Source organism: Salminus brasiliensis, chromosome 11 (assembly GCF_030463535.1).
Source record: "Salminus brasiliensis chromosome 11, fSalBra1.hap2, whole genome shotgun sequence".
Classification (NCBI taxonomy): Eukaryota; Metazoa; Chordata; class Actinopteri; order Characiformes; family Bryconidae; genus Salminus; species Salminus brasiliensis.
The window spans coordinates 24,402,528-24,427,196 of NC_132888.1; the positions used below are offsets into that span (position 1 = coordinate 24,402,528).

Here is a 24,669-nt window from a genome sequence, read left to right on the forward strand (position 1 = left end):
GTTATTTACATCTTTTGCACAAATTTGTAGTTGAAACTCTTTTGTGTTGTAAATTTTGATGTGTTGAAATGGAATGCTTTTTCTTGGTTTTGAACAAATATGGTCTTATCTATGAAATTTGAATCCTCTAGTTTGCAAGGTTCTTCTGCTTATGGCCATTCCACCCTTAGAACGCCTGATCTCGTCTGAGCTCAGAAGCTACCTAGGGTTGGGCCTGGTTAGTACTTGAATGGGAGACTGAATGGGAATACCAGGTGTTGTAAGCTTTTCCAGTCCTGCAAACAATTAAAGCTTACATTTCCATGTTATTTACATGTTTTGCACAAATTTGTAGTTGAAACTCTTTTGTGTTGTAAATTTTGATGTGTTGAAATGGAATGCTTTTTCTTGGTTTTGAACAAATATGGTCTTATCTATGAAATTTGAATCCTCTAGTTTGCAAGGTTCTTCTGCTTACGGCCCTTCCACGCTTAGAACGCCTAATCTCGTCTGATCTCAGAAGCTACCTAGGGTTGGGCCTGGTTAGTACTTGAATGGGAGACTGAATGGGAATACCAGGTGTTGTAAGCTTTTCCAGTCCTGCAAACAATTAAAGCTTACATTTCCATGTTATTTACATCTTTTGCACAAATTTGTAGTTGAAACTCTTTTGTGTTGTAAATTTTGATGTGTTGAAATGGAATGCTTTTTCTTGGTTTTGAACAAATATGGTCTTATCTATGAAATTTGAATCCTCTAGTTAACAAGGTTCTTCTGCTTACGGCCATTCCACCCTTAGAATGCCTGATCTTGTCTGATCTCAGAAGCTAGCTAGGGTTGGGCCTGGTTAGTACTTGAATGGGAGACTGAATGGGAATACCAGTTGTTGTAAGCTTTTTCAATCCTGCAAACAAAGAAAGCTTACATTTCCATGTTATTTACATCTTTTGCACACATTTGTAGTTGAAACTCTTTTGTGATGTAAATTTTGATGTGTTGAAATGGAATGCTTTTTCTTGGTTTTGAACAAATATGGTCTTATCTATGAAATTTGAATCCTCTAGTTTGCAAGGTTCTTCTGCTTGCGGCCATTCCACCCTTAGAACGCCTGATCTCGTCTGATCTCAGAAGCTACCTAGGGTTGGGCCTGGTTAGTACTTGAATGGGAGACTGAATGGGAATATCAGGTGTTGTAAGCTTTTCCAGTCCTGCAAACAATTAAAGCTTACATTTCCATGTTATTTACATCTTTTGCACAAATTTGTAGTTGAAACTCTTTTGTGTTGTAAATTTTGATGTGTTGAAATGGAATGCTTTTTCTTGGTTTTGAACAAATATGGTCTTATCTATGAAATTTGAATTCTCTAGTTTGCAAGGTTCTCCTGCTTACGGCCATTCCACCCTTAGAACGCCTGATCTCGTCTGAGCTCAGAAGCTACCTAGGGTTGGGCCTGGTTAGTACTTGAATGGGAGACTGAATGGGAATACCAGGTGTTGTAAGCTTTTCCAGTCCTGCAAACAATTAAAGCTTACATTTCCATGTTATTTACATGTTTTGCACAAATTTGTAGTTGAAACTCTTTTGTGTTGTAAATTTTGATGTTTTGAAATGGAATGCTTTTTCTTGGTTTTGAACAAATATGGTCTTATCTATGAAATTTGAATCCTCTAGTTTGCAAGGTTCTTCTGCTTACGGCCATTCCACCCTTAGAACGCCTGATCTCGTCTGATCTCAGAAGCTACCTAGGGTTGGGCCTGGTTAGTACTTGAATGGGAGACTGAATGGGAATACCAGGTGTTGTAAGCTTTTCCAGTCCTGCAAACAATTAAAGCTTACATTTCCATGTTATTTACATCTTTTGCACAAATTTGTAGTTGAAACTCTTTTGTGTTGTAAATTTTGATGTGTTGAAATGGAATGCTTTTTCTTGGTTTTGAACAAATATGGTCTTATCTATGAAATTTGAATCCTCTAGTTAACAAGGTTCTTCTGCTTACGGCCATTCCACCCTTAGAATGCCTGATCTTGTCTGATCTCAGAAGCTAGCTAGGGTTGGGCCTGGTTAGTACTTGAATGGGAGACTGAATGGGAATACCAGTTGTTGTAAGCTTTTTCAATCCTGCAAACAAAGAAAGCTTACATTTCCATGTTATTTACATCTTTTGCACACATTTGTAGTTGAAACTCTTTTGTGATGTAAATTTTGATGTGTTGAAATGGAATGCTTTTTCTTGGTTTTGAACAAATATGGTCTTATCTATGAAATTTGAATCCTCTAGTTTGCAAGGTTCTTCTGCTTGCGGCCATTCCACCCTTAGAACGGCTGATCTCGTCTGATCTCAGAAGCTACCTAGGGTTGGGCCTGGTTAGTACTTGAATGGGAGACTGAATGGGAATATCAGGTGTTGTAAGCTTTTCCAGTCCTGCAAACAATTAAAGCTTACATTTCCATGTTATTTACATCTTTTGCACAAATTTGTAGTTGAAACTCTTTTGTGTTGTAAATTTTGATGTGTTGAAATGGAATGCTTTTTCTTGGTTTTGAACAAATATGGTCTTATCTATGAAATTTGAATCCTCTAGTTTGCAAGGTTCTTCTGCATACGGCCATTCCACCCTTAGAACGCCTGATCTCGTCTGATCTCAGAAGCTACCTAGGGTTGGGCCTGGTTAGTACTTGAATGGGAGACTGAATGGGAATACCGGGTGTTGTAAGCTTTTGCAGTCCTGCAAACAATTAAAGCTTACATTTCCATGTTATTTACATCTTTTGCACAAATTTGTAGTTGAAACTCTTTTTTGTTGTAAATTTTGATGTGTTGAAATGGAATGCTTTTTCTTGGTTTTGAACAAATATGGTCTTATCTATGAAATTTGAATCCTCTAGTTTGCAAGGTTCTTCTGCTTACGGCCATTGCACCCTTAGAACGCCTGATCTTGTCTGAGCTCAGAAGCTACCTAGGGTTGGGCCTGGTTAGTACTTGAATAGGAGACTGAATGGGAATACCAGGTGTTGTAAGCTTTTCCAGTCCTGCAAACAATTAAAGCTTACATTTCCATGTTATTTACATGTTTTGCACTAATTTGTAGTTGAAACTCTTTTGTGTTGTAAATTTTGATGTGTTGAAATGGAATGCTTTTTCTTGGTTTTGAACAAATATGGTCTTATCTATGAAATTTGAATCCTCTAGTTTGCAAGGTTCTTCTGCTTACGGCCATTCCACCCTTAGAACGCCTGATCTCGTCTGATCTCAGAAGCTACCTAGGGTTGGGCCTGGTTAGTACTTGAATGGGAGACTGAATGGGAATACCAGGTGTTGTAAGCTTTTCCAGTCCTGCAAACAATTAAAGCTTACATTTCCATGTTATTTACATCTTTTGCACAAATTTGTAGTTGAAACTCTTTTGTGTTGTAAATTTTGATGTGTTGAAATGGAATGCTTTTTCTTGGTTTTGAACAAATATGGTCTTATCTATGAAATTTGAATCCTCTAGTTAACAAGGTTCTTCTGCTTACGGCCATTCCACCCTTAGAATGCCTGATCTTGTCTGATCTCAGAAGCTAGCTAGGGTTGGGCCTGGTTAGTACTTGAATGGGAGACTGAATGGGAATACCAGTTGTTGTAAGCTTTTTCAATCCTGCAAACAAAGAAAGCTTACATTTCCATGTTATTTACATCTTTTGCACAAATTTGTAGTTGAAACTCTTTTGTGTTGTAAATGTTGATGTGTTAAAATGGAATGCTTTTTCTTGGTTTTGAACAAATATGGTCTTAGCTATGAAATTTGAATCCTCTAGTTTGCAAGGTTCTTCTGCTTACGGCCATTCCACCCTTAGAACGCCTGATCTCGTCTGATCTCAGAAGCTACCTAGGGTTGGGCCTTGTTAGTACTTGAATGGGAGACTGAATGGGAATACCAGGTGTTGTAAGCTTTTCCAGTCCTGCAAACAATTAAAGCGTACATTTCCATGTTATTTACATCTTTTGCACAAATTTGTAGTTGAAACTCTTTTGTGTTGTAAATTTTGATGTGTTGAAATGGAATGCTTTTTCTTGGTTTTGAACAAATATGGTCTTATCTATGAAATTTGAATCCTCTAGTTAACAAGGTTCTTCTGTTTACGGCCATTCCACCCTTAGAATGCCTGATCTTGTCTGATCTCAGAAGCTAGCTAGGGTTGGGCCTGGTTAGTACTTGAATGGGAGACTGAATGGGAATACCAGGTGTTGTAAGCTTTTGCAGTCCTGCAAACAATTAAAGCTTACATTTCCATGTTATTTACATCTTTTGCACAAATTTGTAGTTGAAACTCTTTTTTGTTGTAAATTTTGATGTGTTGAAATGGAATGCTTTTTCTTGGTTTTGAACAAATATGGTCTTATCTATGAAATTTGAATCCTCTAGTTTGCAAGGTTCTTCTGCTTACGGCCATTCCACCCTTAGAACGCCTGATCTCGTCTGAGCTCAGAAGCTACCTAGGGTTGGGCCTGGTTAGTACTTGAATGGGAGACTGAATGGGAATACCAGGTGTTGTAAGCTTTTCCAGTCCTGCAAACAATTAAAGCTTACATTTCCATGTTATTTACATGTTTTGCACAAATTTGTAGTTGAAACTCTTTTGTGTTGTAAATGTTGATGTGTTGAAATGGAATGCTTTTTCTTGGTTTTGAACAAATATGGTCTTATCTATGAAATTTGAATCCTCTAATTTGCAAGGTTCTTCTGCTTACGGCCATTCCACCCTTAGAACGCCTGATCTCGTCTGATCTCAGAAGCTACCTAGGGTTGGGCCTGGTTAGTACTTGAATGGGAGACTGAATGGGAATACCAGGTGTTGTAAGCTTTTCCAGTCCTGCAAACAATTAAAGCTTACATTTCCATGTTATTTACATCTTTTGCACAAATTTGTAGTTGAAACTTTTTTGTGTTGTAAATTTTGATGTGTTGAAATGGAATGCTTTTTCTTGGTTTTGAACAAATATGGTCTTATCTATGAAATTTGAATCCTCTAGTTAACAAGGTTCTTCTGCTTACGGCCATTCCACCCTTAGAATGCCTGATGTTGTCTGATCTCAGAAGCTAGCTAGGGTTGGGCCTGGTTAGTACTTGAATGGGAGACTGATTGGGAATACCAGTTGTTGTAAGCTTTTTCAATCCTGCAAACAAAGAAAGCTTACATTTCCATGTTATTTACATCTTTTGCACAAATTTGTAGTTGAAACTCTTTTGTGTTGTAAATGTTGATGTGTTAAAATGGAATGCTTTTTCTTGGTTTTGAACAAATATGGTCTTAGCTATGAAATTTGAATCCTCTAGTTTGCAAGGTTCTTCTGCTTACGGCCATTCGACCCTTAGAACGCCTGATCTCGTCTGATCTCAGAAGCTACCTAGGGTTGGGCCTTGTTAGTACTTGAATGGGAGACTGAATGGGAATACCAGGTGTTGTAAGCTTTTCCAGTCCTGCAAACAATTAAAGCTTACATTTCCATGTTATTTACATCTTTTGCACAAATTTGTAGTTGAAACTCTTTTGTGTTGTAAATTTTGATGTTCTGAAATGGAATGCTTTTTCTTGGTTTTGAACAAATATGGTCTTATCTACGAAATTTGAATCCTCTAGTTTGCAAGGTTCTTCTGCTTACGGCCATTCCACCCTTAGAACGCCTGATCTCGTCTGATCTCAGAAGCTACCTAGGGTTGGGCCTGGTTAGTACTTGAATGGGAGACTGAATGGGAATACCAGGTGTTGTAAGCTTTTCCAGTCCTGCAAACAATTAAAGCTTACATTTCCATGTTATTTACATCTTTTGCACAAATTTGTAGTTGAAACTCTTTTGTGTTGTAAATGTTGATGTGTTAAAATGGAATGCTTTTTCTTGGTTTTGAACAAATATGGTCTTAGCTATGAAATTTGAATCCTCTAGTTTGCAAGGTTCTTCTGCTTACGGCCATTCCACCCTTAGAACGCCTGATCTCGTCTGATCTCAGAAGCTAGCTAGGGTTGGGCCTGGTTAGTACTTGAATGGGAGACTGAATGGGAATACCAGGTGTTGTAAGCTTTTCCAGTCCTGCAAACAATTAAAGCTTACATTTCCATGTTATTTACATCTTTTGCACAAATTTGTAGTTGAAACTCTTTTGTGTTGTAAATTTTGATGTGTTGAAATGGAATGCTTTTTCTTGGTTTTGAACAAATATGGTCTTATCTATGAAATTTGAATCCTCTAGTTAACAAGGTTCTTCTGCTTACGGCCATTCCACGCTAAGAATGCCTGATCTTGTCTGATCTCAGAAGCTACCTAGGGTTGGGCCTGGTTAGTACTTGAATGGGAGACTGAATGGGAATACCAGGTGTTGTAAGCTTTTTCAATCCTGCAAAGAAAGAAAGCTTACATTTCCATGTTATTTACATCTTTTGCACAAATTTGTAGTTGAAACTCTTTTGTGTTGTAAATGTTGATGTGTTAAAATGGAATGCTTTTTCTTGGTTTTGAACAAATATGGTCTTAGCTATGAAATTTGAATCCTCTAGTTTGCAAGGTTCTTCTGCATACGGCCATTCCACCCTTAGAACGCCTGATCTCGTCTGATCTCAGAAGCTACCTAGGGTTGGGCCTGGTTAGTACTTGAATGGGAGACTGAATGGGAATACCAGGTGTTGTAAGCTTTTCCAGTCCTGCAAACAATTAAAGCTTACATTTCCATGTTATTTACATCTTTTGCACAAATTTGTAGTTGAAACTCTTTTGTGTTGTAAATTTTGATGTGTTGAAATGGAATGCTTTTTCTTGGTTTTGAACAAATATGGTCTTATCTATGAAATTTGAATCCTCTAGTTTGCAAGGTTCTTCTGCTTACGGCCATTCCACCCTTAGAACGCCTGATCTCGTCTGATCTCAGAAGCTAGCTAGGGTTGGGCCTGGTTAGTACTTGAATGGGAGACTGAATGGGAATACCAGGTGTTGTAAGCTTTTCCAGTCCTGCAAACAATTAAAGCTTACATTTCCATGTTATTTACATCTTTTGCACACATTTGTAGTTGAAACTCTTTTGTGATGTAAAATGTGATGTGTTGAAATGGAATGCTTTTTCTTGGTTTTGAACAAATATGGTCTTATCTATGAAATTTGAATCCTCTAGTTTGCAAGGTTCTTCTGCTTGCGGCCATTCCACCCTTAGAACGCCTGATCTCGTCTGATCTCAGAAGCTAGCTAGGGTTGGGCCTGGTTAGTACTTGAATGGGAGACTGAATGGGAATACCAGGTGTTGTAAGCTTTTCCAGTCCTGCAAACAATTAAAGCTTACATTTCCATGTTATTTACATCTTTTGTACAAATTTGTAGTTGAAACTCTTTTGTGTTGTAAATTTTGATGTGTTGAAATGGAATGCTTTTTCTTGGTTTTGAACAAATATGGTCTTATCTATGAAATTTGAATCCTCTAGTTGGCAAGGTTCTTCTGCTTACGGCCATTCCACCCTTAGAACGCCTGATCTCGTCTGATCTCAGAAGCTACCTAGGGTTGGGTCTGGTTAGTACTTGAATGGGAGACTGAATGGGAATACCAGGTGTTGTAAGCTTTTCCAGTCCTGCAAACAATTAAAGCTTACATTTCCATGTTATTTACATCTTTTGCACAAATTTGTAGTTGAAACTCTTTTGTGTTGTAAATTTTGATGTGTTGAAATGGAATGCTTTTTCTTGGTTTTGAACAAATATGGTCTTATCTATGAAATTTGAATCCTCTAGTTTGCAAGGTTCTTCTGCTTACGGCCATTCCACCCTTAGAATGCCTGATCTTGTCTGATCTCAGAAGCTAGCTAGGGTTGGGCCTGGTTAGTACTTGAATGGGAGACTGAATGGGAATACCAGGTGTTGTAAGCTTTTTCAATCCTGCAAACAAAGAAAGCTTACATTTCCATGTTATTTACATCTTTTGCACAAATTTGTAGTTGAAACTCTTTTGTGTTGTAAATGTTGATGTGTTAAAATGGAATGCTTTTTCTTGGTTTTGAACAAATATGGTCTTAGCTATGAAATTTGAATCCTCTAGTTTGCAAGGTTCTTCTGCTTACGGCCATTCCACCCTTAGAACGCCTGATCTCGTCTGATCTCAGAAGCTACCTAGGGTTGGGCCTGGTTAGTACTTGAATGGGAGACTGAATGGGAATACCAGGTGTTGTAAGCTTTTTCAATCCTGCAAACAATTAAAGCTTACATTTCCATTTTTTTTTAATCTTTTGTAGAAATTTGTATTTGAAACTCTTTTGGGTTGTAAATTTTGATGTGTTGAAATGGAATGCTTTTTCTTGGTTTTGAACAAATATGGTCTTATCTATGAAATTTGAATCCTCTAGTTAACAAGGTTCTTCTGCTTACGGCCATTCCACCCTTAGAATGCCTGATCTTGTCTGATCTCAGAAGCTAGCTAGGGTTGGGCCTGGTTAGTACTTGAATGGGAGACTGAATGGGAATACCAGGTGTTGTAAGCTTTTTCAATCCTGCAAACAAAGAAAGCTTACATTTCCATGATATTTACATCTTTTGCACAAATTTGTAGTTGAAACTCTTTTGTGTTGTAAATGTTGATGTGTTAAAATGGAATGCTTTTTCTTGGTTTTGAACAAATATGATCTTAGCTATGAAATTTGAATCCTCTAGTTTGCAAGGTTCTTCTGTTTACGGCCATTCCACCCTTAGAACGCCTGATCTCGTCTGATCTCAGAAGCTACCTAGGGTTGGGCCTGGTTAGTACTTGAATGGGAGACTGAATGGGAATACCAGGTGTTGTAAGCTTTTCCAGTCCTGCAAACAATTAAAGCTTACATTTCCATGTTATTTACATCTTTTGCACAAATTTGTAGTTGAAACTCTTTTGTGTTGTAAATTTTGATGTGTTGAAATGGAATGCTTTTTCTTGGTTTTGAACAAATATGGTCTTATCTATGAAATTTGAATCCTCTAGTTAACAAGGTTCTTCTGCTTACGGCCATTCCACCCTTAGAATGCCTGATCTTGTCTGATCTCAGAAACTAGCTAGGGTTGGGCCTGGTTAGTACTTGAATGGGAGACTGAATGGGAATACCAGGTGTTGTAAGCTTTTTCAATCCTGCAAACAAAGAAAGCTTACATTTCCATGTTATTTACATCTTTTGCACAAATTTGTAGTTGAAACTCTTTTGTGTTGTAAATGTTGATGTGTTAAAATGGAATGCTTTTTCTTGGTTTTGAACAAATATGGTCTTAGCTATGAAATTTGAATCCTCTAGTTTGCAAGGTTCTTCTGCTTACGGCCATTCCACCCTTAGAACGCCTGATCTCGTCTGATCTCAGAAGCTAGCTAGGGTTGGGCCTGGTTAGTACTTGAATGGGAGACTGAATGGGAATACCAGGTGTTGTAAGCTTTTCCAGTCCTGCAAACAATTAAAGCTTACATTTCCATGTTATTTACATCTTTTGCACAAATTTGTAGTTGAAACTCTTTTGTGTTGTAAATTTTGATGTGTTGAAATGGAATGCTTTTTCTTGGTTTTGAACAAATATGGTCTTATCTATGAAATTTGAATCCTCTAGTTAACAAGGTTCTTCTGCTTACGGCCATTCCACGCTAAGAATGCCTGATCTTGTCTGATCTCAGAAGCTACCTAGGGTTGGGCCTGGTTAGTACTTGAATGGGAGACTGAATGGGAATACCAGGTGTTGTAAGCTTTTTCAATCCTGCAAAGAAAGAAAGCTTACATTTCCATGTTATTTACATCTTTTGCACAAATTTGTAGTTGAAACTCTTTTGTGTTGTAAATGTTGATGTGTTAAAATGGAATGCTTTTTCTTGGTTTTGAACAAATATGGTCTTAGCTATGAAATTTGAATCCTCTAGTTTGCAAGGTTCTTCTGCATACAGCCATTCCACCCTTAGAACGCCTGATCTCGTCTGATCTCAGAAGCTACCTAGGGTTGGGCCTGGTTAGTACTTGAATGGGAGACTGAATGGGAATACCAGGTGTTGTAAGCTTTTCCAGTCCTGCAAACAATTAAAGCTTACATTTCCATGTTATTTACATCTTTTGCACAAATTTGTAGTTGAAACTCTTTTGTGTTGTAAATTTTGATGTGTTGAAATGGAATGCTTTTTCTTGGTTTTGAACAAATATGGTCTTATCTATGAAATTTGAATCCTCTAGTTTGCAAGGTTCTTCTGCTTACGGCCATTCCACCCTTAGAACGCCTGATCTCGTCTGATCTCAGAAGCTAGCTAGGGTTGGGCCTGGTTAGTACTTGAATGGGAGACTGAATGGGAATACCAGGTGTTGTAAGCTTTTCCAGTCCTGCAAACAATTAAAGCTTACATTTCCATGTTATTTACATCTTTTGCACACATTTGTAGTTGAAACTCTTTTGTGATGTAAAATGTGATGTGTTGAAATGGAATGCTTTTTCTTGGTTTTGAACAAATATGGTCTTATCTATGAAATTTGAATCCTCTAGTTTGCAAGGTTCTTCTGCTTGCGGCCATTCCACCCTTAGAACGCCTGATCTCGTCTGATCTCAGAAGCTAGCTAGGGTTGGGCCTGGTTAGTACTTGAATGGGAGACTGAATGGGAATACCAGGTGTTGTAAGCTTTTCCAGTCCTGCAAACAATTAAAGCTTACATTTCCATGTTATTTACATCTTTTGTACAAATTTGTAGTTGAAACTCTTTTGTGTTGTAAATTTTGATGTGTTGAAATGGAATGCTTTTTCTTGGTTTTGAACAAATATGGTCTTATCTATGAAATTTGAATCCTCTAGTTGGCAAGGTTCTTCTGCTTACGGCCATTCCACCCTTAGAACGCCTGATCTCGTCTGATCTCAGAAGCTACCTAGGGTTGGGCCTGGTTAGTACTTGAATGGGAGACTGAATGGGAATACCAGGTGTTGTAAGCTTTTGCAGTCCTGCAAACAATTAAAGCTTACATTTCCATGTTATTTACATCTTTTGCACAAATTTGTAGTTGAAACTCTTTTTTGTTGTAAATTTTGATGTGTTGAAATGGAATGCTTTTTCTTGGTTTTGAACAAATGTGGTCTTATCTATGAAATTTGAATCCTCTAGTTTGCAAGGTTCTTCTGCTTACGGCCAGTCCACCCTTAGAACGCCTGATCTCGTCTGATCTCAGAAGCTAGCTAGGGTTGGGTCTGGTTAGTACTTGAATGGGAGACTGAATGGGAATACCAGGTGTTGTAAGCTTTTCCAGTCCTGCAAACAATTAAAGCTTACATTTCCATGTTATTTACATCTTTTGCACAAATTTGTAGTTGAAACTCTTTTGTGTTGTAAATTTTGATGTGTTGAAATGGAATGCTTTTTCTTGGTTTTGAACAAATATGGTCTTATCTATGAAATTTGAATCCTCTAGTTTGCAAGGTTCTTCTGCTTACGGCCATTCCACCCTTAGAATGCCTGATCTTGTCTGATCTCAGAAGCTAGCTAGGGTTGGGCCTGGTTAGTACTTGAATGGGAGACTGAATGGGAATACCAGGTGTTGTAAGCTTTTTCAATCCTGCAAACAAAGAAAGCTTACATTTCCATGTTATTTACATCTTTTGCACAAATTTGTAGTTGAAACTCTTTTGTGTTGTAAATGTTGATGTGTTAAAATGGAATGCTTTTTCTTGGTTTTGAACAAATATGGTCTTAGCTATGAAATTTGAATCCTCTAGTTTGCAAGGTTCTTCTGCTTACGGCCATTCCACCCTTAGAACGCCTGATCTCGTCTGATCTCAGAAGCTACCTAGGGTTGGGCCTGGTTAGTACTTGAATGGGAGACTGAATGGGAATACCAGGTGTTGTAAGCTTTTTCAATCCTGCAAACAATTAAAGCTTACATTTCCATTTTTTTTTAATCTTTTGTAGAAATTTGTATTTGAAACTCTTTTGGGTTGTAAATTTTGATGTGTTGAAATGGAATGCTTTTTCTTGGTTTTGAACAAATATGGTCTTATCTATGAAATTTGAATCCTCTAGTTAACAAGGTTCTTCTGCTTACGGCCATTCCACCCTTAGAATGCCTGATCTTGTCTGATCTCAGAAGCTAGCTAGGGTTGGGCCTGGTTAGTACTTGAATGGGAGACTGAATGGGAATACCAGGTGTTGTAAGCTTTTTCAATCCTGCAAACAAAGAAAGCTTACATTTCCATGATATTTACATCTTTTGCACAAATTTGTAGTTGAAACTCTTTTGTGTTGTAAATGTTGATGTGTTAAAATGGAATGCTTTTTCTTGGTTTTGAACAAATATGATCTTAGCTATGAAATTTGAATCCTCTAGTTTGCAAGGTTCTTCTGTTTACGGCCATTCCACCCTTAGAACGCCTGATCTCGTCTGATCTCAGAAGCTACCTAGGGTTGGGCCTGGTTAGTACTTGAATGGGAGACTGAATGGGAATACCAGGTGTTGTAAGCTTTTCCAGTCCTGCAAACAATTAAAGCTTACATTTCCATGTTATTTACATCTTTTGCACAAATTTGTAGTTGAAACTCTTTTGTGTTGTAAATTTTGATGTGATGAAATGGAATGCTTTTTCTTGGTTTTGAACAAATATGGTCCTTATCTATGAAATTTGAATCCTCTAGTTAACAAGATTCTTCTGCTTACGGCCATTCCACCCTTAGAATGCCTGATCTTGTCTGATCTCAGAAGCTAGCTAGGGTTGGGCCTGGTTAGTACTTGAATGGGAGACTGAATGAGAATACCAGGTGTTGTAAGCTTTTTCAATCCTGCAAACAAAGAAAGCTTACATTTCCATGTTATTTACATCTTTTGCACAAATTTGTAGTTGAAACTCTTTTGTGTTGTAAATGTTGATGTGTTAAAATGGAATGCTTTTTCTTGGTTTTGAACAAATATGGTCTTAGCTATGAAATTTGAATCCTCTAGTTTGCAAGGTTCTTCTGCTTACGGCCATTCCACCCTTAGAACGCCTGATCTCGTCTGATCTCAAAAGCTACCTCGGGTTGGGCCTGGTTAGTACTTGAATGGGAGACTGAATGGGAATACCAGGTGTTGTAAGCTTTTCCAGTCCTGCAAACAATTAAAGCTTACATTTCCATGTTATTTACATCTTTTGCACAAATTTGTAGTTGAAACTCTTTTGTGTTGTAAATTTTGATGTGTTGAAATGGAATGCTTTTTCTTGGTTTTGAACAAATATGGTCTTATCTATGAAATTTGAATCCTCTAGTTTGCAAGGTTCTTCTGCTTGCGGCCATTCCACCCTTAGAACGCCTGATCTCGTCTAATCTCAGAAGCTACCTAGGGTTGGGCCTGGTTAGTACTTGAATGGGAGACTGAATGGGAATACCAGGTGTTGTAAGCTTTTTCAATCCTGCAAACAAAGAAAGCTTACATTTCCATGTTATTTACATCTTTTGCACAAATTTGTAGTTGAAACTCTTTTGTGTTGTAAATGTTGATGTGTTAAAATGGAATGCTTTTTCTTGGTTTTGAACAAATATGGTCTTAGCTATGAAATTTGAATCCTCTAGTTTGCAAGGTTCTTCTGCTTACGGCCATTCCACCCTTAGAACGCCTGATCTCGTCTGATCTCAGAAGCTACCTCGGGTTGGGCCTGGTTAGTACTTGAATGGGAGACTGAATGGGAATACCAGGTGTTTTAAGCTTTTCCAGTCCTGCAAACAATTAAAGCTTACATTTCCATGTTATTTACATCTTTTGCACAAATTTGTAGTTGAAACTCTTTTGTGTTGTAAATTTTGATGTGTTGAAATGGAATGCTTTTTCTTGGTTTTGAACAAATATGGTCTTATCTATGAAATTTGAATCCTCTAGTTTGCAAGGTTCTTCCGCTTACGGCCATTCCACCCTTAGAACGCCTGATCTCGTCTGATCTCAGAAGCTACCTAGGGTTGGGCCTGGTTAGTACTTGAATGGGAGACTGAATGGGAATACCAGGTGTTGTAAGCTTTTCCAGTCCTGCAAACAATTAAAGCTTACATTTCCATGTTATTTACATGTTTTGCACAAATTTGTAGTTGAAACTCTTTTGTGTTGTAAATTTTGATGTGTTGAAATGGAATGCTTTTTCTTGGTTTTGAACAAATATGGTCTTATCTATGAAATTTGAATCCTCTAGTTTGCAAGGTTCTTCTGCTTATTGCCATTCCACCCTTAGAACGCCTGATCTCGTCTGATCTCAGAAGCTACCTAGGGTTGGGCCTGATTAGTACTTGAATGGGAGACTGAATGGGAATACCAGGTGTTGTAAGCTTTTCCAGTCCTGCAAACAATTAAAGCTTACATTTCCATGTTATTTACATCTTTTGCACAAATTTGTAGTTGAAACTCTTTTGTGTTGTAAATTTTGATGTGTTGAAATGGAATGCTTTTTCTTGGTTTTGAACAAATATGGTCTTATCTATGAAATTTGAATCCTCTAGTTTGCAAGGTTCTTCTGCTTACGGCCATTCCACCCTTAGAACGCCTGATCTCGTCTGATCTCAGAAGCTACCTAGGGTTGGGCCTGGTTAGTACTTGAATGGGAGACTGAATGGGAATACCAGGTGTTGTAAGCTTTTCCAGTCCTGCAAACAATTAAAGCTTACATTTCCATGTTATTTACATCTTTTGCACAAATTTGTAGTTGAAACTCTTTTGTGTTGTAAATTTTGATGTGTTGAAATGGAATGCTTTTTCTTGGTTTTGAACAAATATGGTCTTATCTATGAAATTTGAATCCTCTAGTTGGCAAGGTTCTTCTGCTTACGGCCATTCCACCCTTAGAACGCCTGATCTCGTCTGATCTCAGAAGCTACCTAGGGTTGGGCCTGGTTAGTACTTGAATGGGAGACTGAATGGGAATACCAGGTGTTGTAAGCTTTTGCAGTCCTGCAAACAATTAAAGCTTACATTTCCATGTTATTTACATCTTTTGCACAAATTTGTAGTTGAAACTCTTTTTTGTTGTAAATTTTGATGTGTTGAAATGGAATGCTTTTTCTTGGTTTTGAACAAATATGGTCTTATCTATGAAATTTGAATCCTCTAGTTTGCAAGGTTCTTCTGCTTACGGCCAGTCCACCCTTAGAACGCCTGATCTCGTTTGATCTCAGAAGCTAGCTAGGGTTGGGTCTGGTTAGTACTTGAATGGGAGACTGAATGGGAATACCAGGTGTTGTAAGCTTTTCCAGTCCTGCAAACAATTAAAGCTTACATTTCCATGTTATTTACATCTTTTGCACAAATTTGTAGTTGAAACTCTTTTGTGTTGTAAATTTTGATGTGTTGAAATGGAATGCTTTTTCTTGGTTTTGAACAAATATGGTCTTATCTATGAAATTTGAATCCTCTAGTTTGCAAGGTTCTTCTGCTTACGGCCATTCCACCCTTAGAATGCCTGATCTTGTCTGATCTCAGAAGCTAGCTAGGGTTGGGCCTGGTTAGTACTTGAATGGGAGACTGAATGGGAATACCAGGTGTTGTAAGCTTTTTCAATCCTGCAAACAAAGAAAGCTTACATTTCCATGTTATTTACATCTTTTGCACAAATTTGTAGTTGAAACTCTTTTGTGTTGTAAATGTTGATGTGTTAAAATGGAATGCTTTTTCTTGGTTTTGAACAAATATGGTCTTAGCTATGAAATTTGAATCCTCTAGTTTGCAAGGTTCTTCTGCTTACGGCCATTCCACCCTTAGAACGCCTGATCTCGTCTGATCTCAGAAGCTACCTAGGGTTGGGCCTGGTTAGTACTTGAATGGGAGACTGAATGGGAATACCAGGTGTTGTAAGCTTTTTCAATCCTGCAAACAATTAAAGCTTACATTTCCATTTTTTTTTAATCTTTTGTAGAAATTTGTATTTGAAACTCTTTTGGGTTGTAAATTTTGATGTGTTGAAATGGAATGCTTTTTCTTGGTTTTGAACAAATATGGTCTTATCTATGAAATTTGAATCCTCTAGTTAACAAGGTTTTTCTGCTTACGGCCATTCCACCCTTAGAATGCCTGATCTTGTCTGATCTCAGAAGCTAGCTAGGGTTGGGCCTGGTTAGTACTTGAATGGGAGACTGAATGGGAATACCAGGTGTTGTAAGCTTTTTCAATCCTGCAAACAAAGAAAGCTTACATTTCCATGATATTTACATCTTTTGCACAAATTTGCAGTTGAAACTCTTTTGTGTTGTAAATGTTGATGTGTTAAAATGGAATGCTTTTTCTTGGTTTTGAACAAATATGATCTTAGCTATGAAATTTGAATCCTCTAGTTTGCAAGGTTCTTCTGCTTACGGCCATTCCACCCTTAGAACGCCTGATCTCGTCTGATCTCAGAAGCTACCTAGGGTTGGGCCTGGTTAGTACTTGAATGGGAGACTGAATGGGAATACCAGGTGTTGTAAGCTTTTCCAGTCCTGCAAACAATTAAAGCTTACATTTCCATGTTATTTACATCTTTTGCACAAATTTGTAGTTGAAACTCTTTTGTGTTGTAAATTTTGATGTGATGAAATGGAATGCTTTTTCTTGGTTTTGAACAAATATGGTCCTTATCTATGAAATTTGAATCCTCTAGTTAACAAGATTCTTCTGCTTACGGCCATTCCACCCTTAGAATGCCTGATCTTGTCTGATCTCAGAAGCTAGCTAGGGTTGGGCCTGGTTAGTACTTGAATGGGAGACTGAATGAGAATACCAGGTGTTGTAAGCTTTTTCAATCCTGCAAACAAAGAAAGCTTACATTTCCATGTTATTTACATCTTTTGCACAAATTTGTAGTTGAAACTCTTTTGTGTTGTAAATGTTGATGTGTTAAAATGGAATGCTTTTTCTTGGTTTTGAACAAATATGGTCTTAGCTATGAAATTTGAATCCTCTAGTTTGCAAGGTTCTTCTGCTTACGGCCATTCCACCCTTAGAACGCCTGATCTCGTCTGATCTCAAAAGCTACCTCGGGTTGGGCCTGGTTAGTACTTGAATGGGAGACTGAATGGGAATACCAGGTGTTGTAAGCTTTTCCAGTCCTGCAAACAATTAAAGCTTACATTTCCATGTTATTTACATCTTTTGCACAAATTTGTAGTTGAAACTCTTTTGTGTTGTAAATTTTGATGTGTTGAAATGGAATGCTTTTTCTTGGTTTTGAACAAATATGGTCTTATCTATGAAATTTGAATCCTCTAGTTTGCAAGGTTCTTCTGCTTGCGGCCATTCCACCCTTAGAACGCCTGATCTCGTCTAATCTCAGAAGCTACCTAGGGTTGGGCCTGGTTAGTACTTGAATGGGAGACTGAATGGGAATACCAGGTGTTGTAAGCTTTTTCAATCCTGCAAACAAAGAAAGCTTACATTTCCATGTTATTTACATCTTTTGCACAAATTTGTAGTTGAAACTCTTTTGTGTTGTAAATGTTGATGTGTTAAAATGGAATGCTTTTTCTTGGTTTTGAACAAATATGGTCTTAGCTATGAAATTTGAATCCTCTAGTTTGCAAGGTTCTTCTGCTTACGGCCATTCCACCCTTAGAACGCCTGATCTCGTCTGATCTCAGAAGCTACCTCGGGTTGGGCCTGGTTAGTACTTGAATGGGAATACCAGGTGTTGTAAGGTTTTCCAGTCCTGCAAACAATTAAAGCTTACATTTCCATGTTATTTACATCTTTTGCACAAATTTGTAGTTGAAACTCTTTTGTGTTGTAAATTTTGATGTGTTGAAATGGAATGCTTTTTCTTGGTTTTGAACAAATATGGTCTTATCTATGAAATTTGAATCCTCTAGTTTGCAAGGTTCTTCCGCTTACGGCCATTCCACCCTTAGAACGCCTGATCTCGTCTGATCTCAGAAGCTACCTAGGGTTGGGCCTGGTTAGTACTTGAATGGGAGACTGAATGGGAATACCAGGTGTTGTAAGCTTTTCCAGTCCTGCAAACAATTAAAGCTTACATTTCCATGTTATTTACATCTTTTGCACAAATTTGTAGTTGAAACTCTTTTGTGTTGTAAATTTTGATGTGTTGAAATGGAATGCTTTTTCTTGGTTTTGAACAAATATGGTCTTATCTATGAAATTTGAATCCTCTAGTTTGCAAGGTTCTTCTGCTTATTGCCATTCCACCCTTAGAACGCCTGATCTCGTCTGATCTCAGAAGCTACCTAGGGTTGGGCCTGATTAGTACTTGAATGGGAGACTGAATGGGAATACCAGGTGTTGTAAGCTTTTCCAGTCCTGCAAACAATTAAAGCTTACATTTCCATGTTATTTACATCTTTTGCACAAATTTGTAGTTGAAACTCTTTTGTGTTGTAAATTTTGATGTGTTGAAATGGAATGCTTTTTCTTGGTTTTGAACAAATATGGTCTTATCTATGAAATTTGAATCCTCTAGTTTGCAAGGTTCTTCTGCTTACGGCCATTCCACCCTTAGAACGCCTGATCTCGTCTGATCTCAGAAGCTACCTAGGGTTGGGCCTGGTTAGTACTTGAATGGGAGACTGAATGGGAATACCAGGTGTTGTAAGCTTTTCCAGTCCTGCAAACAATTAAAGCTTACATTTCCATGTTATTTACATCTTTTGCACAAATTTGTAGTTGAAACTCTTTTGTGTTGTAAATTTTGATGTGTTGAAATGGAATGCTTTTTCTTGGTTTTGAACAAATATGGTCTTATCTATGAAATTTGAATCCTCTAGTTAATAAGGTTCTTCTGCTTACGGCCATTCCACCCTTAGAACGCCTGATCTCGTCTGATCTCAGAAGCTACCTAGGGTTGGGCCTGGTTAGTACTTGAATGGGAGACTGAATGGGAATACCAGGTGTTGTAAGCTTGTCCAGTCCTGCTTACATTTCCATGTTATTTACATCTTTTGCACAAATTTGTAGTTGAAACTCTTTTGTGTTGTAAATGTTGATGTGTTAAAATGGAATGCTTTTTCTTGGTTTTGAACAAATATGGTCTTAGCTATGAAATTTGAATCCTCTAGTTTGCAAGGTTCTTCTGCTTACGGCCATTCCACCCTTAGAACGCCTGATCTCGTCTGATCTCAGAAGCTACCTAGGGTTGGGCCTGGTTAGTACTTGAATGGGAGACTGAATGGGAATACCAGGTGTTGTAAGCTTTTCCAGTCCTGCAAACAATTAAAGCTTACATTTCCATGTTATTTACATCTTTTGCACAAATTTGTAGTTGAAACTCTTTTGTGTTGTAAATTTTGATGTGTTGAAATGGAATGCTTTTTCTTGGTTTTGAACAAATATGGTCTTATCTATGAAATTTGAATCCTCTAGTTTGCAAGGTTCTTCTGCTTACGGCCATTCCACCCTTAGAACGCCTGATCTCGTCTGATCTCAGAAGCTACCTAGGGTTGGGCCTGGTTAGTACTTGAATGGGAGACTGAATGGGAATACCAGGTGTTGTAAGCTTTTCCAGTCCTGCAAACAATTAAAGCTTACATTTCCATGTTATTTACATCTTTTGCACAAATTTGTAGTTGAAACTCTTTTGTGTTGTAAATTTTGATGTGTTGAAATGGAATGCTTTTTCTTGGTTTTGAACAAATATGGTCTTATCTATGAAATTTGAATCCTCTAGTTAACAAGGTTCTTCTGCTTACGGCCATTCCACCCTTAGAATGCCTGATCTTGTCTGATCTCAGAAGCTAGCTAGGGTTGGGCCTGGTTAGTACTTGAATGGGAGACTGAATGGGAATACCAGGTGTTGTAAGCTTTTTCAATCCTGCAAACAAAGAAAGCTTACATTTCCATGTTATTTACATCTTTTGCACAAATTTGTAGTTGAAACTCTTTTGTGTTGTAAATGTTGATGTGTTGAAATGGAATGCTTTTTCTTGGTTTTGAACAAATATGGTCTTAGCTATGAAATTTGAATCCTCTAGTTTGCAAGGTTCTTCTGCTTACGGCCATTCCACCCTTAGAACGCCTGATCTCGTCTGATCTCAGAAGCTACCTAGGGTTGGGCCTGGTTAGTACTTGAATGGGAGACTGTCTGGGAATACCAGGTGTTGTAAGCTTTTCCAGTCCTGCAAACAATTAAAGCTTACATTTCCATGTTATTTACATCTTTTGCACAAATTTGTAGTTGAAACTCTTTTGTGTTGTAAATTTTGATGTGTTGAAATGGAATGCTTTTTCTTGGTTTTGAACAAATATGGTCTTAGCTATGAAATTTGAATTCTCTTGTTTGCACGGTTCATCTGCTTACGGCCATTCCACCCTTAGAACGCCTGATCTTGTCTGATCTCAGAAGCTACCTAGGGTTTGGCCTGCTTAGTACTTGAATGGGAGACTGTCTGGGAATACCAGGTGTTGTAAGCTTTTTCAATCCTGCAAACAATGAAAGCTTACATTTCCATGTTATTTACATCTTTTGCACAAATTTGTAGTTGAAACTCTTTTGTGTTGTAAATTTTGATGTGTTGAAATGGAATGCTTTTTCTTGGTTTTGAACAAATATGGTCTTATCTATGAAATTTGAATCCTCTAGTTTGCAAGGTTCTTCTGCTTACAGCCATTCCACCTTTAGATCGCCTGATCTCGTCTGATCTCAGAAGCTAACTTGGGTTGGGCCTGGTTAGTACTTGAATGGGAGACAGAATTGGAATACCAGGTATTGTATGCTTTTTCAATCCTGCAAACAAAGAAAGCTTACATTTCCATTTTTTTTTTTCATCTTTTGCATAAATTTGTATTTGAAACTCTTTTGTGTTGTAAATGTTGATGTGTTGAAATGGATTGCTGTTTCTTGATTTTAAACAAATATGGTCTTATCTATGAAATTTGAATCCTCTAGTTTGCAAGGTTCTTCTGCTTACGGCCATTCCACCCTTAGAACGCCTCATCTCGTCTGATCTCAGAAGCTACTTTTGGTTGCGCCTGGTGATTACTTGAATGGGAGACTGTCTGGAAATACCAGGTGTTGTAAGGTTTTCCAATCCTGCAAACAATTAAAGCTTACATTTCCATGTTATTTACATCTTTTGCACAAATTTGTAGTTGAAACTCTTTTGTGTTTTAAATTTTGATGTGTTAAAATGAAATGCTTTTTCTTAGTTTTGAACAAATATGGTCTTGGCTATGAAATTTGAATCCTCGAGTTTGAAAGGTTCTTCTGCTTACGGCCATTCCACCCTTAGAACGCCTGATCTCGTCTGATATCAGAAGCTACCTAGGGTTGGGCCTGGTTAGTACTTGAATGGGAGACTGTCTGGGAATACCAGGTGTTGTAAGCTTTTCCAGTCCTGCAAACAATTAAAGCTTACATTTCCATGTTATTTACATATTTTGCACAAATTTGTAGTTGAAACTCTTTTGTGTTGTAAATGTTGATGTGTTAAAATGGAATGCTTTTTCTTGATTTTGAACAAATATGGTCTTAGCTATGAAATTTGAATCCTCTAGTTTGCAAGGTTCTTCTGCTTATGGCCATTCCACCCTTAGATCGCCTGATCTCGTCTGATCTCAGAAGCTACCTAGGGTTGGGCCTGGTTAGTACTTGAATGGGAGACTGAATGGGAATACCAGGTGTTGTAAGCTTTTCCAGTCCTGCAAACAATTAAAGCTTACATTTCCATGTTATTTACATCTTTTGCACAAATTTGTAGTTGAAACTCTTTTGTGTTGTAAATTTTGATGTGTTGAAATGGAATGCTTTTTCTTGGTTTTGAACAAATATGGTCTTAACTATGAAATTTGAATCCTCTAGTTTGCAAGGTTCTTCTGCTTACGGCCATTCCACCCTTAGAACGCCTGATCTCGTCTGATCTCAGAAGCTACCTAGGGTTGGGCCTGGTTAGTACTTGAATGGGAGACTGAATGGGAATACCAGGTGTTGTAAGCTTTTCCAGTCCTGCAAACAATTAAAGCTTACATTTCCATGTTATTTACATCTTTTGCACAAATTTGTAGTTGAAACTCTTTTGTGTTGTAAATTTTGATGTGTTGAAATGGAATGCTTTTTCTTGGTTTTGAACAAATATGGTCTTATCTATGAAATTTGAATCCTCTAGTTAACAAGGTTCTTCTGCTTACGGCCATTCCACCCTTAGAATGCCTGATCTTGTCTGATCTCAGAAGCTAGCTAGGGTTGGGCCTGGTTAGTACTTGAATGGGAGACTGAATGGGAATACCAGGTGTTGTAAGCTTTTTCAATCCTGCAAACAAAGAAAGCTTACATTTCCATGTTATTTACATCTTTTGCACAAATTTGTAGTTGAAACTCTTTTGTGTTGTAAATGTTGATGTGTTGAAATGGAATGCTTTTTCTTGGTTTTGAACAAATATGGTCTTAGCTATGAAATTTGAATCCTCTAGTTTGCAAGGTTCTTCTGCTTACGGCCATTCCACCCTTAGAACGCCTGATCTCGTCTGATCTCAGAAGCTACCTAGGGTTGGGCCTGGTTAGTACTTGAATGGGAGACTGTCTGGGAATACCAGGTGTTGTAAGCTTTTCCAGTCCTGCAAACAATTAAAGCTTACATTTCCATGTTATTTACATCTTTTGCACAAATTTGTAGTTGAAACTCTTTTGTGTTGTAAATTTTGATGTGTTGAAATGGAATGCTTTTTCTTGGTTTTGAACAAATATGGTCTTAGCTATGAAATTTGAATTCTCTTGTTTGCACGGTTCATCTGCTTACGGCCATTCCACCCTTAGAACGCCTGATCTTGTCTGATCTCAGAAGCTACCTAGGGTTTGGCCTGCTTAGTACTTGAATGGGAGACTGTCTGGGAATACCAGGTGTTGTAAGCTTTTTCAATCCTGCAAACAATGAAAGCTTACATTTCCATGTTATTTACATCTTTTGCACAAATTTGTAGTTGAAACTCTTTTGTGTTGTAAATTTTGATGTGTTGAAATGGAATGCTTTTTCTTGGTTTTGAACAAATATGGTCTTATCTATGAAATTTGAATCCTCTAGTTTGCAAGGTACTTCTGCTTACAGCCATTCCACCTTTAGATCGCCTGATCTCGTCTGATCTCAGAAGCTAACTTGGGTTGGGCCTGGTTAGTACTTGAATGGGAGACAGAATTGGAATACCAGGTATTGTATGCTTTTTCAATCCTGCAAACAAAGAAAGCTTACATTTCCATTTTTTTTTTTCATCTTTTGCATAAATTTGTATTTGAAACTCTTTTGTGTTGTAAATGTTGATGTGTTGAAATGGATTGCTGTTTCTTGATTTTAAACAAATATGGTCTTATCTATGAAATTTGAATCCTCTAGTTTGCAAGGTTCTTCTGCTTACGGCCATTCCACCCTTAGAACGCCTCATCTCGTCTGATCTCAGAAGCTACTTTTGGTTGCGCCTGGTGATTACTTGAATGGGAGACTGTCTGGAAATACCAGGTGTTGTAAGGTTTTCCAATCCTGCAAACAATTAAAGCTTACATTTCCATGTTATTTACATCTTTTGCACAAATTTGTAGTTGAAACTCTTTTGTGTTTTAAATTTTGATGTGTTAAAATGAAATGCTTTTTCTTAGTTTTGAACAAATATGGTCTTGGCTATGAAATTTGAATCCTCGAGTTTGAAAGGTTCTTCTGCTTACGGCCATTCCACCCTTAGAACGCCTGATCTCGTCTGATATCAGAAGCTACCTAGGGTTGGGCCTGGTTAGTACTTGAATGGGAGACTGAATGGGAATACCAGGTGTTGTAAGCTTTTCCAGTCCTGCAAACAATTAAAGCTTACATTTCCATGTTATTTACATATTTTGCACAAATTTGTAGTTGAAACTCTTTTGTGTTGTAAATGTTGATGTGTTAAAATGGAATGCTTTTTCTTGATTTTGAACAAATATGGTCTTAGCTATGAAATTTGAATCCTCTAGTTTGCAAGGTTCTTCTGCTTATGGCCATTCCACCCTTAGATCGCCTGATCTCGTCTGATCTCAGAAGCTACCTAGGGTTGGGCCTGGTTAGTACTTGAATGGGAGACTGAATGGGAATACCAGGTGTTGTAAGCTTTTCCAGTCCTGCAAACAATTAAAGCTTACATTTCCATGTTATTTACATCTTTTGCACAAATTTGTAGTTGAAACTCTTTTGTGTTGTAAATTTTGATGTGTTGAAATGGAATGCTTTTTCTTGGTTTTGAACAAATATGGTCTTATCTATGAAATTTGAATCCTCTAGTTTGCAAGGTTCTTCTGCTTACGGCCATTCCACCCTTAGAATGCCTGATCTTGTCTGATCTCAGAAGCTAGCTAGGGTTGGGCCTGGTTAGTACTTGAATGGGAGACTGAATGGGAATACCAGGTGTTGTAAGCTTTTTCAATCCTGCAAACAAAGAAAGCTTACATTTCCATGTTATTTACATCTTTTGCACAAATTTGTAGTTGAAACTCTTTTGTGTTGTAAATGTTGATGTGTTAAAATGGAATGCTTTTTCTTGGTTTTGAACAAATATGGTCTTAGCTATGAAATTTGAATCCTCTAGTTTGCAAGGTTCTTCTGCTTACGGCCATTCCACCCTTAGAACGCCTGATCTCGTCTGATCTCAGAAGCTACCTAGGGTTGGGCCTGGTTAGTACTTGAATGGGAGGCTGTCTGGGAATACCAGGTGTTGTAAGCTTTTCCAGTCCTGCAAACAATTAAAGCTTACGTTTCCATGTTATTTACATGTTTTGCACAAATTTATAGTTGAAACTCTTTTGTGTTGTAAATTTTGATGTGT

General features: G+C 37.7%; 77 pseudogenes; all 77 read left to right on the forward strand.

Moving 5' to 3' along the window:
• Positions 1-147: 147 nt before the first annotated feature.
• Positions 148-266, forward strand: LOC140571570 (5S ribosomal RNA; annotated as a pseudogene).
• Positions 267-451: 185 nt separating this feature from the next.
• LOC140567719 (5S ribosomal RNA) lies at positions 452-570 on the forward strand (annotated as a pseudogene).
• Positions 571-755: 185 nt separating this feature from the next.
• On the forward strand, positions 756-874 carry LOC140567653 (5S ribosomal RNA; annotated as a pseudogene).
• A 185-nt stretch (positions 875-1,059) lies between these two features.
• Positions 1,060-1,178, forward strand: LOC140571762 (5S ribosomal RNA; annotated as a pseudogene).
• Positions 1,179-1,363: 185 nt separating this feature from the next.
• Positions 1,364-1,482, forward strand: LOC140570428 (5S ribosomal RNA; annotated as a pseudogene).
• Positions 1,483-1,667: 185 nt separating this feature from the next.
• LOC140567756 (5S ribosomal RNA) lies at positions 1,668-1,786 on the forward strand (annotated as a pseudogene).
• Positions 1,787-1,971: 185 nt separating this feature from the next.
• On the forward strand, positions 1,972-2,090 carry LOC140567654 (5S ribosomal RNA; annotated as a pseudogene).
• Positions 2,091-2,275: 185 nt separating this feature from the next.
• On the forward strand, positions 2,276-2,394 carry LOC140566654 (5S ribosomal RNA; annotated as a pseudogene).
• Positions 2,395-2,579: 185 nt separating this feature from the next.
• LOC140572202 (5S ribosomal RNA) lies at positions 2,580-2,698 on the forward strand (annotated as a pseudogene).
• A 185-nt stretch (positions 2,699-2,883) lies between these two features.
• LOC140567160 (5S ribosomal RNA) lies at positions 2,884-3,002 on the forward strand (annotated as a pseudogene).
• Positions 3,003-3,187: 185 nt separating this feature from the next.
• On the forward strand, positions 3,188-3,306 carry LOC140567769 (5S ribosomal RNA; annotated as a pseudogene).
• A 185-nt stretch (positions 3,307-3,491) lies between these two features.
• On the forward strand, positions 3,492-3,610 carry LOC140567655 (5S ribosomal RNA; annotated as a pseudogene).
• Positions 3,611-3,795: 185 nt separating this feature from the next.
• On the forward strand, positions 3,796-3,914 carry LOC140572749 (5S ribosomal RNA; annotated as a pseudogene).
• A 185-nt stretch (positions 3,915-4,099) lies between these two features.
• Positions 4,100-4,218, forward strand: LOC140566442 (5S ribosomal RNA; annotated as a pseudogene).
• Positions 4,219-4,403: 185 nt separating this feature from the next.
• Positions 4,404-4,522, forward strand: LOC140570429 (5S ribosomal RNA; annotated as a pseudogene).
• Positions 4,523-4,707: 185 nt separating this feature from the next.
• On the forward strand, positions 4,708-4,826 carry LOC140567780 (5S ribosomal RNA; annotated as a pseudogene).
• Positions 4,827-5,315: 489 nt separating this feature from the next.
• Positions 5,316-5,434, forward strand: LOC140567401 (5S ribosomal RNA; annotated as a pseudogene).
• Positions 5,435-5,619: 185 nt separating this feature from the next.
• Positions 5,620-5,738, forward strand: LOC140567791 (5S ribosomal RNA; annotated as a pseudogene).
• A 185-nt stretch (positions 5,739-5,923) lies between these two features.
• Positions 5,924-6,042, forward strand: LOC140566869 (5S ribosomal RNA; annotated as a pseudogene).
• Positions 6,043-6,227: 185 nt separating this feature from the next.
• Positions 6,228-6,346, forward strand: LOC140566398 (5S ribosomal RNA; annotated as a pseudogene).
• Positions 6,347-6,531: 185 nt separating this feature from the next.
• Positions 6,532-6,650, forward strand: LOC140571554 (5S ribosomal RNA; annotated as a pseudogene).
• Positions 6,651-6,835: 185 nt separating this feature from the next.
• Positions 6,836-6,954, forward strand: LOC140566880 (5S ribosomal RNA; annotated as a pseudogene).
• Positions 6,955-7,139: 185 nt separating this feature from the next.
• Positions 7,140-7,258, forward strand: LOC140570467 (5S ribosomal RNA; annotated as a pseudogene).
• A 185-nt stretch (positions 7,259-7,443) lies between these two features.
• Positions 7,444-7,562, forward strand: LOC140571593 (5S ribosomal RNA; annotated as a pseudogene).
• A 185-nt stretch (positions 7,563-7,747) lies between these two features.
• Positions 7,748-7,866, forward strand: LOC140573158 (5S ribosomal RNA; annotated as a pseudogene).
• Positions 7,867-8,051: 185 nt separating this feature from the next.
• LOC140567803 (5S ribosomal RNA) lies at positions 8,052-8,170 on the forward strand (annotated as a pseudogene).
• Positions 8,171-8,355: 185 nt separating this feature from the next.
• On the forward strand, positions 8,356-8,474 carry LOC140573159 (5S ribosomal RNA; annotated as a pseudogene).
• Positions 8,475-8,659: 185 nt separating this feature from the next.
• Positions 8,660-8,778, forward strand: LOC140570366 (5S ribosomal RNA; annotated as a pseudogene).
• Positions 8,779-8,963: 185 nt separating this feature from the next.
• Positions 8,964-9,082, forward strand: LOC140572971 (5S ribosomal RNA; annotated as a pseudogene).
• Positions 9,083-9,267: 185 nt separating this feature from the next.
• LOC140566892 (5S ribosomal RNA) lies at positions 9,268-9,386 on the forward strand (annotated as a pseudogene).
• Positions 9,387-9,571: 185 nt separating this feature from the next.
• On the forward strand, positions 9,572-9,690 carry LOC140566399 (5S ribosomal RNA; annotated as a pseudogene).
• Positions 9,691-9,875: 185 nt separating this feature from the next.
• LOC140571778 (5S ribosomal RNA) lies at positions 9,876-9,994 on the forward strand (annotated as a pseudogene).
• A 185-nt stretch (positions 9,995-10,179) lies between these two features.
• Positions 10,180-10,298, forward strand: LOC140566903 (5S ribosomal RNA; annotated as a pseudogene).
• Positions 10,299-10,483: 185 nt separating this feature from the next.
• On the forward strand, positions 10,484-10,602 carry LOC140570469 (5S ribosomal RNA; annotated as a pseudogene).
• A 185-nt stretch (positions 10,603-10,787) lies between these two features.
• LOC140567815 (5S ribosomal RNA) lies at positions 10,788-10,906 on the forward strand (annotated as a pseudogene).
• Positions 10,907-11,091: 185 nt separating this feature from the next.
• LOC140573347 (5S ribosomal RNA) lies at positions 11,092-11,210 on the forward strand (annotated as a pseudogene).
• A 185-nt stretch (positions 11,211-11,395) lies between these two features.
• On the forward strand, positions 11,396-11,514 carry LOC140573160 (5S ribosomal RNA; annotated as a pseudogene).
• Positions 11,515-11,699: 185 nt separating this feature from the next.
• LOC140567827 (5S ribosomal RNA) lies at positions 11,700-11,818 on the forward strand (annotated as a pseudogene).
• Positions 11,819-12,003: 185 nt separating this feature from the next.
• Positions 12,004-12,122, forward strand: LOC140573163 (5S ribosomal RNA; annotated as a pseudogene).
• A 185-nt stretch (positions 12,123-12,307) lies between these two features.
• Positions 12,308-12,426, forward strand: LOC140570367 (5S ribosomal RNA; annotated as a pseudogene).
• A 186-nt stretch (positions 12,427-12,612) lies between these two features.
• Positions 12,613-12,731, forward strand: LOC140566069 (5S ribosomal RNA; annotated as a pseudogene).
• A 185-nt stretch (positions 12,732-12,916) lies between these two features.
• On the forward strand, positions 12,917-13,035 carry LOC140566096 (5S ribosomal RNA; annotated as a pseudogene).
• A 185-nt stretch (positions 13,036-13,220) lies between these two features.
• On the forward strand, positions 13,221-13,339 carry LOC140566092 (5S ribosomal RNA; annotated as a pseudogene).
• Positions 13,340-13,524: 185 nt separating this feature from the next.
• Positions 13,525-13,643, forward strand: LOC140566978 (5S ribosomal RNA; annotated as a pseudogene).
• Positions 13,644-13,828: 185 nt separating this feature from the next.
• Positions 13,829-13,947, forward strand: LOC140567840 (5S ribosomal RNA; annotated as a pseudogene).
• A 185-nt stretch (positions 13,948-14,132) lies between these two features.
• LOC140572983 (5S ribosomal RNA) lies at positions 14,133-14,251 on the forward strand (annotated as a pseudogene).
• Positions 14,252-14,436: 185 nt separating this feature from the next.
• Positions 14,437-14,555, forward strand: LOC140567852 (5S ribosomal RNA; annotated as a pseudogene).
• A 185-nt stretch (positions 14,556-14,740) lies between these two features.
• Positions 14,741-14,859, forward strand: LOC140567864 (5S ribosomal RNA; annotated as a pseudogene).
• Positions 14,860-15,044: 185 nt separating this feature from the next.
• Positions 15,045-15,163, forward strand: LOC140566409 (5S ribosomal RNA; annotated as a pseudogene).
• Positions 15,164-15,348: 185 nt separating this feature from the next.
• LOC140573164 (5S ribosomal RNA) lies at positions 15,349-15,467 on the forward strand (annotated as a pseudogene).
• A 185-nt stretch (positions 15,468-15,652) lies between these two features.
• On the forward strand, positions 15,653-15,771 carry LOC140567875 (5S ribosomal RNA; annotated as a pseudogene).
• Positions 15,772-15,956: 185 nt separating this feature from the next.
• LOC140573165 (5S ribosomal RNA) lies at positions 15,957-16,075 on the forward strand (annotated as a pseudogene).
• Positions 16,076-16,260: 185 nt separating this feature from the next.
• LOC140567887 (5S ribosomal RNA) lies at positions 16,261-16,379 on the forward strand (annotated as a pseudogene).
• A 186-nt stretch (positions 16,380-16,565) lies between these two features.
• Positions 16,566-16,684, forward strand: LOC140566070 (5S ribosomal RNA; annotated as a pseudogene).
• A 185-nt stretch (positions 16,685-16,869) lies between these two features.
• On the forward strand, positions 16,870-16,988 carry LOC140566097 (5S ribosomal RNA; annotated as a pseudogene).
• A 185-nt stretch (positions 16,989-17,173) lies between these two features.
• Positions 17,174-17,292, forward strand: LOC140566093 (5S ribosomal RNA; annotated as a pseudogene).
• A 477-nt stretch (positions 17,293-17,769) lies between these two features.
• On the forward strand, positions 17,770-17,888 carry LOC140567899 (5S ribosomal RNA; annotated as a pseudogene).
• Positions 17,889-18,073: 185 nt separating this feature from the next.
• LOC140572984 (5S ribosomal RNA) lies at positions 18,074-18,192 on the forward strand (annotated as a pseudogene).
• A 185-nt stretch (positions 18,193-18,377) lies between these two features.
• On the forward strand, positions 18,378-18,496 carry LOC140567910 (5S ribosomal RNA; annotated as a pseudogene).
• A 185-nt stretch (positions 18,497-18,681) lies between these two features.
• LOC140567922 (5S ribosomal RNA) lies at positions 18,682-18,800 on the forward strand (annotated as a pseudogene).
• A 172-nt stretch (positions 18,801-18,972) lies between these two features.
• On the forward strand, positions 18,973-19,091 carry LOC140567934 (5S ribosomal RNA; annotated as a pseudogene).
• Positions 19,092-19,276: 185 nt separating this feature from the next.
• Positions 19,277-19,395, forward strand: LOC140567946 (5S ribosomal RNA; annotated as a pseudogene).
• Positions 19,396-19,580: 185 nt separating this feature from the next.
• LOC140573166 (5S ribosomal RNA) lies at positions 19,581-19,699 on the forward strand (annotated as a pseudogene).
• A 185-nt stretch (positions 19,700-19,884) lies between these two features.
• On the forward strand, positions 19,885-20,003 carry LOC140569974 (5S ribosomal RNA; annotated as a pseudogene).
• A 185-nt stretch (positions 20,004-20,188) lies between these two features.
• On the forward strand, positions 20,189-20,307 carry LOC140567555 (5S ribosomal RNA; annotated as a pseudogene).
• A 185-nt stretch (positions 20,308-20,492) lies between these two features.
• LOC140567994 (5S ribosomal RNA) lies at positions 20,493-20,611 on the forward strand (annotated as a pseudogene).
• Positions 20,612-21,102: 491 nt separating this feature from the next.
• On the forward strand, positions 21,103-21,221 carry LOC140571219 (5S ribosomal RNA; annotated as a pseudogene).
• Positions 21,222-21,406: 185 nt separating this feature from the next.
• On the forward strand, positions 21,407-21,525 carry LOC140571715 (5S ribosomal RNA; annotated as a pseudogene).
• Positions 21,526-21,710: 185 nt separating this feature from the next.
• On the forward strand, positions 21,711-21,829 carry LOC140567957 (5S ribosomal RNA; annotated as a pseudogene).
• Positions 21,830-22,014: 185 nt separating this feature from the next.
• LOC140573167 (5S ribosomal RNA) lies at positions 22,015-22,133 on the forward strand (annotated as a pseudogene).
• Positions 22,134-22,318: 185 nt separating this feature from the next.
• LOC140569987 (5S ribosomal RNA) lies at positions 22,319-22,437 on the forward strand (annotated as a pseudogene).
• Positions 22,438-22,622: 185 nt separating this feature from the next.
• LOC140567556 (5S ribosomal RNA) lies at positions 22,623-22,741 on the forward strand (annotated as a pseudogene).
• Positions 22,742-22,926: 185 nt separating this feature from the next.
• Positions 22,927-23,045, forward strand: LOC140567995 (5S ribosomal RNA; annotated as a pseudogene).
• Positions 23,046-23,536: 491 nt separating this feature from the next.
• LOC140572225 (5S ribosomal RNA) lies at positions 23,537-23,655 on the forward strand (annotated as a pseudogene).
• Positions 23,656-23,840: 185 nt separating this feature from the next.
• Positions 23,841-23,959, forward strand: LOC140571716 (5S ribosomal RNA; annotated as a pseudogene).
• A 185-nt stretch (positions 23,960-24,144) lies between these two features.
• Positions 24,145-24,263, forward strand: LOC140573169 (5S ribosomal RNA; annotated as a pseudogene).
• A 185-nt stretch (positions 24,264-24,448) lies between these two features.
• Positions 24,449-24,567, forward strand: LOC140570088 (5S ribosomal RNA; annotated as a pseudogene).
• The last annotated feature ends 102 nt before the right edge of the window (positions 24,568-24,669 follow it).